Source organism: Balearica regulorum, chromosome 4 (genome assembly GCF_011004875.1).
Source record: "Balearica regulorum gibbericeps isolate bBalReg1 chromosome 4, bBalReg1.pri, whole genome shotgun sequence".
In the NCBI taxonomy this organism is placed as follows: domain Eukaryota; kingdom Metazoa; phylum Chordata; class Aves; order Gruiformes; family Gruidae; genus Balearica; species Balearica regulorum.
This window is the reverse complement of record NC_046187.1, coordinates 57,538,574-57,548,215: the sequence shown is the minus strand read 5'-3', so window position 1 is coordinate 57,548,215 and position 9,642 is coordinate 57,538,574. Positions and strand designations below refer to the sequence as shown.

The 9,642-nt window shown below is 40.3% G+C and overlaps 1 protein-coding gene across 4 annotated transcripts in view; it reads left to right on the top strand.

Annotated features, from left to right (window-relative positions):
* Positions 1-1,373: 1,373 nt before the first annotated feature.
* Positions 1,374-9,642, top strand: part of PGCKA1 (PDCD10 and GCKIII kinases associated 1) — a 44,488-nt gene continuing 36,219 nt past the window's right edge. For 3 of the 4 annotated variants that reach the window (XM_010306501.2, XM_075752332.1, XM_075752333.1), the window contains exon 1: positions 1,376-1,638. The gene's annotated coding sequence lies outside the window, so the exon portion shown is untranslated. Of the gene's footprint in view, positions 1,639-9,642 lie in introns of all 4 variants that reach the window. The other variant, XM_075752334.1, reaches the window with a different exon arrangement.

Below are 9,642 nucleotides of genomic sequence, written 5' to 3'. Positions count from 1 at the left end.
CCGTAAGCCGGGTTCGCAGCACGCGCTATGCAGGGGTCTGCACACAGCATCACGGTCCATGCTGCAGAGGTAGTCCCTAGCTGTTTGCATCTCCTGCCTTCCTCACCTCCTCTAACAACTCAGGGATATGGTAGCCTGGCCATTCTTCACTTAGTGAGCAGAGAGCTTTTGGGGGCGTGTAGTGAAGGTTTTGTAAGAAGACATTTCCTGGCTCTCGCAGTCCATTTTCAGCTAACACTAAAAGCTTGCAGGAAAAAAAAAAGTTCAAAATCTGCCAAAGAGCTGTTGCAGAGCTTTGCAGTTCGCTAGCTCACAGACTGTAAATGATATTTGGCCTTTACGTAATGGCATAGCTCCCTACTTAAAACGAGCCTGTGCAAAGCAGCTTTTATTCATTTGTTTGCCGGCATCCGATGTTTCAGCCTCAAGCGGGCGGCTCGGCGGCGGGAGGCTGGGGGTAGATGGCGCAGTTGAGTCTCTGTTCCCCAGTGTGGGGACAGGAGCGCTCCCAGCCCACTGCTGAGACGAGTTTGACAGTCTCAGCAGTAGCTCACTGCAGCACATACGAGGGGAAGCACAAGAGGGCAAACCCAGCCTGCTGCTGCAGTGGGATTTTAGGAGGATACTTAGCATGAGAAAGGCAAGGACTCCAGCATGCTCCTTCCACGGGGAAGGATGCAACCCCTGCCAGGCAGGGAGGCAACCCTAAAACCATTATTTAGGGTGAGAACAGCACACCTACTCATACAGCAGCTGAACCTCATGTAACTGCTTCCATGAAGCTTAACACCACAAACAAACAAACAAAGGATTTAGTAGAATATTTCCAAAGTCCTATTGAGTAGGCTCTGTTAGGACTGCTTTGGACCCCTGGCTGTGACACATGCAGGTAGATGAAGCAATGTTAGTGCCAGTTCTTTCCAGCTGCCTGCAGATATTGCCTAAGTTAAATCTCTCCTCCTGCACAGGGAACACTATCTTAACTGGATTGTGGCAGGAGAACATCTTTCATATCACTTTTGGAAACACCACACCCAAACGAAAATGATTCCCGGAAAGTCAGCAACTTTCAGAGGTAAACGTGATGCGACATCTGCAAATATACATCTATAGAGCATCACCCAAAACAGGGTGGATTAAATGTCATTGCCAGGCAGAACGTAACAGAGGGACTTTCTGCCAAATCCCTCCAGCACTATGATATGGAGAGATTTAATTTTAAGAATATGCAAACAACAGCATTAATACACTGATGGGCTTGGACTTTGTTGTGGTCATTGTAAGTGACTGTCCCAGAGGAAAAGGAATTATTTGGCACGTGTTCTTCCTCTTCTTTTTGTAATCCTGACCAGAAAACAGTGAGCTCTATCAGGTTTTTATACAGCTTGCAGGTAAAGGGTTACAGATTCTAGGAAGTATTAAATGCAAACTTTAAAGGATTTTATTTTCATCTACAGTCACATGACGCCTTAATACCCAATGACACTAACTACAGTGTCTCATTAAGAGGTCATGCAAACTCCCAAGCTAAACAAGGCATTCTTACATATTTAACATTCAAATGCAGAAGCCAAGCTAAGCCATGGAAGATTGTAATCAGAAAAAAGCTACACTTCCCGATCCACACAAAAGCTACAGGTAGGAAAACTGCTTCCTTTAAACTTGTAACATTGTGCTTTCAAGAGAAACTGTTTACAGGGGATATTTTGCACTCTCTTTCTTTTTTAGCTTTCAAAATACTCTAATGATTTTATCCTGAAAATATCTATCTCACTTGTTCCACCTGTTGTAAAGTTAGTATTGTTGTTATACTCAGAAACACACTTGGCTCAGCAGAAATCCAAACAAAACAATTTTTAAAGCCAAATCTATTTAAAAAGTAATATTTTTTAAGATTTCTTAGTTATTTAAATGGTTATGTTAGAGTATGTGGGGTGAAGGGGGAGTTAATATGTCTTTGATGTCTAAAATGAAGGGATTTAGAACTCTTCTGACTTTACTTATACCATGAATTACACATTGTTTCAGTCCCTTCGATCAAAGTGTATTTTAACGGATGTGGCTTTGTTACTGAACTTACACGATCTTTGATTTTCTCTCCTAGAATTTGCTGCATTAAAAAAAAAAAATCTTACAAAAGCAAATGAAAGGCAGATGGGGAGTACTACAGTGTTCCATAAAAGGAGAAAAATTTACAAAATAGGGAGCAAGAGGAAAGTCAGTTAAAACCTAGTTAATCAAGAATTTAAATTACATTAAAGCATGCATATCCATTTTCACATGGAGTGATACAGTTTCATTGACAATCATTGGCAATATTGCCGGAGTTGGGTTTTTTTTAACTGGTGTTGAAGGATTTTTCTGGAGTACAGCATTAGTATTTTTATCACAAAGATCTTTTTCTCATCACAATTTTTCTTTAAACTGTAATTGTTTTCAGACAATGTTCTAAATACTCAGCATTTTAATCCCTTTATAGGAATTTAGTTAGAGATGACATTCTATAGAGCTACAGAATCTATATTTACTAAAAGATGTCTAGTGTATCAGAAGAGTTCCACTCCCTGAGGATTCTCACTGCACAAAAGCAGCAAGTAGTGTTTATTGGTTTACTCCTACAACGGTTGGGTTGTGATTGTATTTTTTCCTCGGTTTATTCTATAAAACCTTCTTTTTCTTCTTCCCACATAATGCTAGGAGATTCTAAAAAGAAGTGGAGAATAAAAATACCTACAGCGACTTGCTTCAGATAAGCTCTCAACTTTCTTTGCAAAAAAAAGGGATTTGCCATTACCAGCACTTAAATTTAAGAAAAATTTGAGCCCAAACAAGTTTACCATTAGTGCTTCAAGAAACTGATATTGTTATTCACTTTCAGGATGCCCATCTCAAAACATAGTAGGTCTAATGTTGAGGGGGGCCAAGACCCTAGTATGGCCTAGTATGTTCAGCTTGAGACATCAAATATCTTTTTATCAAACTAATTGTACTCCTGACCTCCCGGTAGAGTTGCTCACAACTGTGCTGGTGGGATTGTAGCAAGAAGGCACTAAACTTTAAAAGAACTGTTCCAAATTTACTGTAACTGACCTTTGGACTTAAATTATTTAAAAAAAAAAAATCTATTTAAAAACTCTTGTAGATAAAGGGCTTATTGGCTAAGCTAAATTTAAATCTCAGGGGAGTGAGGAGAATGCACTAGCTCCCAAAGAAACAGCCAACCTATTACACACACTGTCACTGAGGAGGAACGTTGCACCTGACATGCTAGGAACAGCCTGCCACAGCCAGTTTCTTTTAAGAGATTTAAGAAATGTTTGTACAAATTGGGTGTGTCATGGTAAACCAGCACTTAGTAGCTCAGTAGTTAAATTTATTGAATGTTAATTGTGCAAAGTATCTTTGTAGGGTGGAAGGTAGAATGAACACTGAAGTTACTCTGTGACCAGACAGACTGGCCATTGAGTGAGAGCTGTCTAGTACTCTAGTAGTTCAGATGTCTTTTATACCCATGATTTTACATTTATTACAGGAATTTGTACTGCTCTAATTATTACTTTTTTTTCTGATGAAATAAATCAACTCGTGTTCTCGCTTTGTCATATCAATAGAGTCAAATGTAGTGTTGTTTCATGGGGAAGGCACACAAATCAAATACTTCCTGCTCATAAACAAGGAAAGAGAGAGGTTTTCGGAAACAGAGATTATTGGAAACCTAAGTGAGATTTTTTCACTTGGATTTTGGGGGAAGTCAAGCAAACATAAAAATCAAAACACTACCAGAAGTTTGGAGTAGTTTTCTCTTTACCCCAGAACCAGAACTAAGACAAGGATTGGTCAAAAGTCAACCCAGACTTTCCAAAAGGCTTGTAAATCTCAGGAAACTTCTACTAGATTTAAGGCTAATACTGAAAATCATCAACCTGATGATTCTTGCACAGCTCTAGGTAGGTGGGAAGACAGACCAAAGTGAAGGGAACTATGGCCTCCGTGGAAAGCCTGGTTGAAAGTGGTCACTGTGCAAGCTAAACATTTGTGCGTGCTGAGGCCCTTCTCTAACCACACTGTTGTTTGTACCTGATCTCAAGGAAACAAAGTTACTTAAAGTAGTATTTGCTCTCAGGCTTTACTGAACGAAAGCCAAAGAAAGCTTTCTTCACGTCTTTCAGGAAGGGATGGTCTTTTGCCATGTTTGCACAGTATCTAGTTAAACATGGCCTCGGCATTGTCTACATCTTCCACTGATACCATTTCACAAAAGAGTTGGAGGAGGGGAAGGACGACAACACACACAACCCACTGAAACATGATAAAATGTAGTCAGGCAACTAATATTTGTTTGGAACTTATAATTCCTCCTTCAGATCCTGTTTATCTGTGGATTGTATACGGTCACCTGTCAGCAGACTATGCCTGTGATTTCCCCACAACAAAGTTGTCATGGGGAGGGCACAGTTAATGCAGAGCAGGAGGCCAAATCCACCCTGCTCCTTAACCAGGAGCACTTCAGTTAGCACCTGGTCACGCTAGAGAGGTAATGTCAAAACTTCACACCCAAGCAATGATGCAGGGAAATCAGTGATTTTTGCTGAGCTACAGAAGAGAGCTGACAAGCAGGATGTATTGCTAAGTAGAATATGTATAAAACATGATGTAGTTTTACTTATTGCAAATTCAATATCAAAATGGACAAAATAAATGAGTTTTGGTAGCAAGGCCAAAAGGCATTATTGGAAAGGGGGGAAAGGCAGCAATTTTCCTATGAGCTCTCCTCTGAGTCACTTTCACTTAGACATATAGAGGAACTTTAAAATTTTATTAAGATCCGAGTACATTGTTTGGAAACTAAACATTTAATCACTTACAGCAGGAAGCATGGAAAAAAAAGCCCAAGTTTTCTTTTTTGTGTGACATTTTTCTGTCTGCAGTTTTTATACAAGTTTATTTAACTTCCATTTCTTCACTTCAACCACAGATGTTTGCTGCAAAGCCACAGATGCTTTCTGGTTAGAAAAACATTTCTGGTTGAATACTCTATTATTAATTCACATAAGTTACTCTCCCATTTGGGATAGTGAGGAATAAGCCATCTCCTTGGTGCTTACTTTTTTTAGAGTTACCAACTGGGCCTGGCTCAACTTTGCATCATTTCCCAACTATTTAATATAGTTGTGTATTTCTATTAAAGAGCAGTTAATTGTCTGATTTTATATAAACAAGGTCCAATGCCTTGCTATACCAGGCAATCTGCTTTTCTGAAAAAGGTGAGTAACAAGGACAAGAGTATCCCATGTCAAGAAGAACACACATCCAGTGACTCAAAACCCTTTCAACCTGAAGTCTGCCCTGGGAACTTTTCATACTGGTTCCAGTGGGAATGGTATCAAATCCTCACATTCTCAACAGAGGCCAGGAGAAAGAGGAATAGCCCGATGCCAGCTGTGCTGGTACTACCCAGCACACTGCTGCCAGCAGAAATGATAACAGTACGGGTTTGCCTGTACTGGACAGAAAGCTCTCCAGACCATATCAAAACAGATTATTTCACTTCTGCCCAATCTCCCATGCTCAGGACGAGCGCATCTGGATGTTACGGCACTTAGCCCAGACAGGCTGGCATTAATGTCCTCTTAGCATACACTCTGATGCAGAGTCTCCGAAGGCAGCTTTCAGGCATGAGAAGCAGGAAGTGTCTCAGATGAGCCATATGGAGCCACATTCCCAAAGTCCTGAGGACCCGTCCGGCTGTGGGTCTGTTCCTCCTCTGACTGCCTATCCTCCCCACTGTATTTACTACAATGACTGTATTTATTGACTGGGCTGTATTTATTACACTCACTTCCCCCCTTCATCCCACAGCCACTTCGCAACACTGTTCTATCAGCAGTAGATTTGGGAGTGCCCCGCTTATATCTACATTAATAAGCACCTGAGCTTTGTGCAACAGTCTGGGATGCAGAAAGCACCACCTATGCTCTGAGAGCTGCCCAACAATTTCCTCCTCTCCCTTCTGGGCTGCGCAGCCGCAGGGGTGCTACGGGGGCCCTCCCCAAGGCCCGCCATGTGCCATGTCAGGGCACCTCCCAGCTCCGGGACTGCAGCCCCCTCTTGCCCAGCTAGCAAATCCACACCACTCCACGTTACGGGCAGTTTCTTCCCCACGCCCCCTCCCCGCCCCCCCCCCCCAAAATAAAAAAAAAAAAAAAAAAGTGTTATCAAGCTCTTACTCCTCTTGATAGCAACTGCATTTGCATGATTTTAACACTACAAATTTCTACAGAGCTATCCCATCTACTTCTGATCTACTCATAGTGAAAGCAGCATAAGTCTCAGGCAAATTCAGGCTTTTGAAGTAAGCTGGCAGTCTTGTTCACTTACAGCTCAGTGGAAAACAAGCAGTTACTGTCAGCTGGCAGGAACCTGAATAAAGCTTTGTTAAGGGCCCCTCTGTCTCTATTTTTGGTTTGGGTGTGGCATGGAAAAAACAATATTTACCATCTCAGTAGCTATGCCCTTTGTGTATTTGTTTTCATGTTCCTTTTCCCCATGTGAATTTAGCAGACGTTGCACTGCTTGTATCAGCCCTGCATTTCTGTTGTCAGAGTACGTGTATGTCTCCACTGAACATTAGTAATGAATAGGCAATGTCTGTGCAGCAAAGATACAGATTCAATGCCAGGCACCGTTTCAGAGGCAAACGTGGATAAAGACCAAAAATACCATAAGATTTCATTTGCAATGTAAATGAAACAAAAGCTACAGTCATCCACCCTGAACTGAAGGCCTCCAGGGGCCTGAGAAGCTACAGCCACATACAATTTCTGTCCTTAACATCTTGTTTTAAATTAAAATCACTTGGGAATATTTTCCATTGCTTTGGATGAATGGACACAGATTTCTAAAAGGCTAGTCCATATTTACCAATATACATTAAAAACTAATGTTTAGTGCAATTATCCAATTAATTACCTTCTATAAAAACATTTCCATTCACTTTATGTTTATATAGAGTACAAGCATACAGATTTGCTAATGCACAGATGATCAAAAAAACCCCCAAAGACAGTTTAAGAAAACAGAGAAAAGCCAAGGAGCTAGATGCTAGGGGAAGGCCAGCTTGCTGCTTTCACAGCCAATACCAGCACCCAGTATTCATCAAACTACAGCCTTAGCTTTGTTTCATTTCTCTGCCGTGATTCCACGATAAAGCTTTACAGCCCAGGTTTTCAATGCAGCTGGACTTTCCTCCTGTGAATGAGAGAGAGCACCTACTTAGCTCAGAGCACATATTGTTACCCACATTTTGCATGTGGGGGAAGGCCAGGTTTGAGAAGAAAGGAGTTAAATCAGTCCCATGGCTCTGTGCAGGAGGCAGAATTTGAATCCAAGCTTCCCAAATGCTCTAAGAGCCAAATCTGCCTCTAGAGACTTAACACCCTTTAAAAATCCAACCCAATGTCAATAACTTTCTTGTCATGGGGCAATATGTGAGACTGGCCAATTAATAAAGTTCTAACGCACAGGCAGCAGGTATTTGCTTTATGATAGAGCTACCTGAGATACACCATTTATAGCCATGGCATAAACTTTTTGGAACAAGGAGTTCTGCTGGAAATGTCAGCCTGTTAGTGTACAGCATTATGGGCAACTCCACTGCTGAAACACAGTCCAGCAAGTCAGACTTAATAGTGTAATTTTCATTGATAATTTTGGTGAATACAGTCCATTTGTTTGCACAGGAATAAATGAAAGGAAAAAAAAAAAAAAAAGATTGCTAAGCTGGCTCAGTGCCAGACAACACTAAGTCTTTCAAGGCACTGAATACTTTTCTATAGCTTTCAAGTATTTTTCTACTGAGAGACTGAAAAAGGTTGCAAATGCAATCAAGATAAGCAATTCAATAATACAACAGAAATGCAGCTATATTTCACTGCTATCTCACCATTACCATATCTTAGCCACTTTTGGACCTCTTTAACGCAGTGGTCAATACTTTGGATCTGCCTTGTTCTGAGAAATAATTATTGTAATTATAACATAAAACCTCTTTGCTTATTGTGTCTAATCATTCCCTTAGCCACCTATCATCACTCAATGTCTGTGAAGGAAATTGGCTTGAAATAACCAAATGGAAAACCCAGACTCTAAACAGCCCTAGATTAAATTATCTCTATGCTTTACACATTAATCTAAGTGCTATATTTAAAAGAAAAACCCTTTGAATCAAAAAGAACTCATGTAAGAGAAAAAGTCACATCACATAAAAGGGTCTTTATTAAGGTATTGTATCAGAGTCTTTTCTTAAAGATTTTTGAGCATGTCTTATAGTGTTTTCTGTATTTTTCTGTTTTAAAAGTTTTGTTCTCTGTTTTCACAGTACTTTGTAACTATGGCCCAAAAAATCCTCTGCTTTTCTACTCTCTGCTGACCATTCTTCATGTGAAATGTTCAGGAACAATGAAGTAAAAATTGCATCCTAATATGTCTCCCACACTTGTTATGCAGTAGCAGTACCATGTAAGGGGATGCATCTTGAGCAATGAAATGGGGGAAAACACACACACACAAAAAGGTGAAGGAAAAAGAAATGCATCAGGTGTATTACTATCTTTCAGGCTATGTCTGATCTGACAGCTGATACAGATATAATCTGATAAAGAAACTGATTTATATGGCTTATACTATTTTAGAAGGACTCCTACTTTTAGTGGATGTATTTGATCCTTCTCAAACATCCCCATAGGTGACTGGGTCTAAGCAGTTCTACAGGATCATCTCAGAAATAACTGCTCAAGCCAGGCACACTGTAGTCTTACCATTCACTGAAATACCAGATTCTAAACGTTTGGTGCCCCTACAATGCTAGGTATTCATCCGAACTGTGGACCACCAATATCTGACATAACTAACTATATTACCATTTTGCTCACAAAATAAATGAATTCTGCTCCCCCAACCTGTCAAATTATTCTGCTGAGGAAAGGATCTTCTTCAGGTGTCCCAACACAAGCTATATTACTTATCTGGATTTCATGTTGTGATCCAATTAAAAAGGAATAAGAATAAGGAGTAATGATGAAGGTGATAAAATTTATTTTACCACTGCTTCCATATGGAACAACTGCATAAGGAAAGTTTGAGTTTGAGGTTTGGTTGGTTGAGGTTTTTTTAAGATGAGCGAAGTCAACTCTTTCTTTCAAACCCGCTGACTCATCTGCACCAAGTATATTTTTCTCTAGGGTTTACATCTACTTCTCCCGCTCCATTTTTCTGTATATGCCTTAGCCCAAACACTGTGCCCTATGCATAGCCTTCTGATTCTCTGACCTGCTAGCAGCCATGAATCTAGGCAGAGGCCGAGTTGTTAATTCAGGGTATTCTCTTTCAGTCTTGCCAGGAAAATACACATTTTGGCTGAACAATGAATTTATAGTATGTGTTTTGTGGGTCATACCTACTCCTCTGTATAGGATTCACTTTGGGCTAGTAGTAACAAACCAAGGATGTACCTCTTGCAAACTCAAGCTATTTGTAAACAGGTTTCAGAATCTTTTTCCTTCTGTTTATGTTCCAATTTGAAGATCCAATTATAACTTAAAATCTTCCCAAAAGATTTTCCAGTCTGCCAGCCACACAAAATGC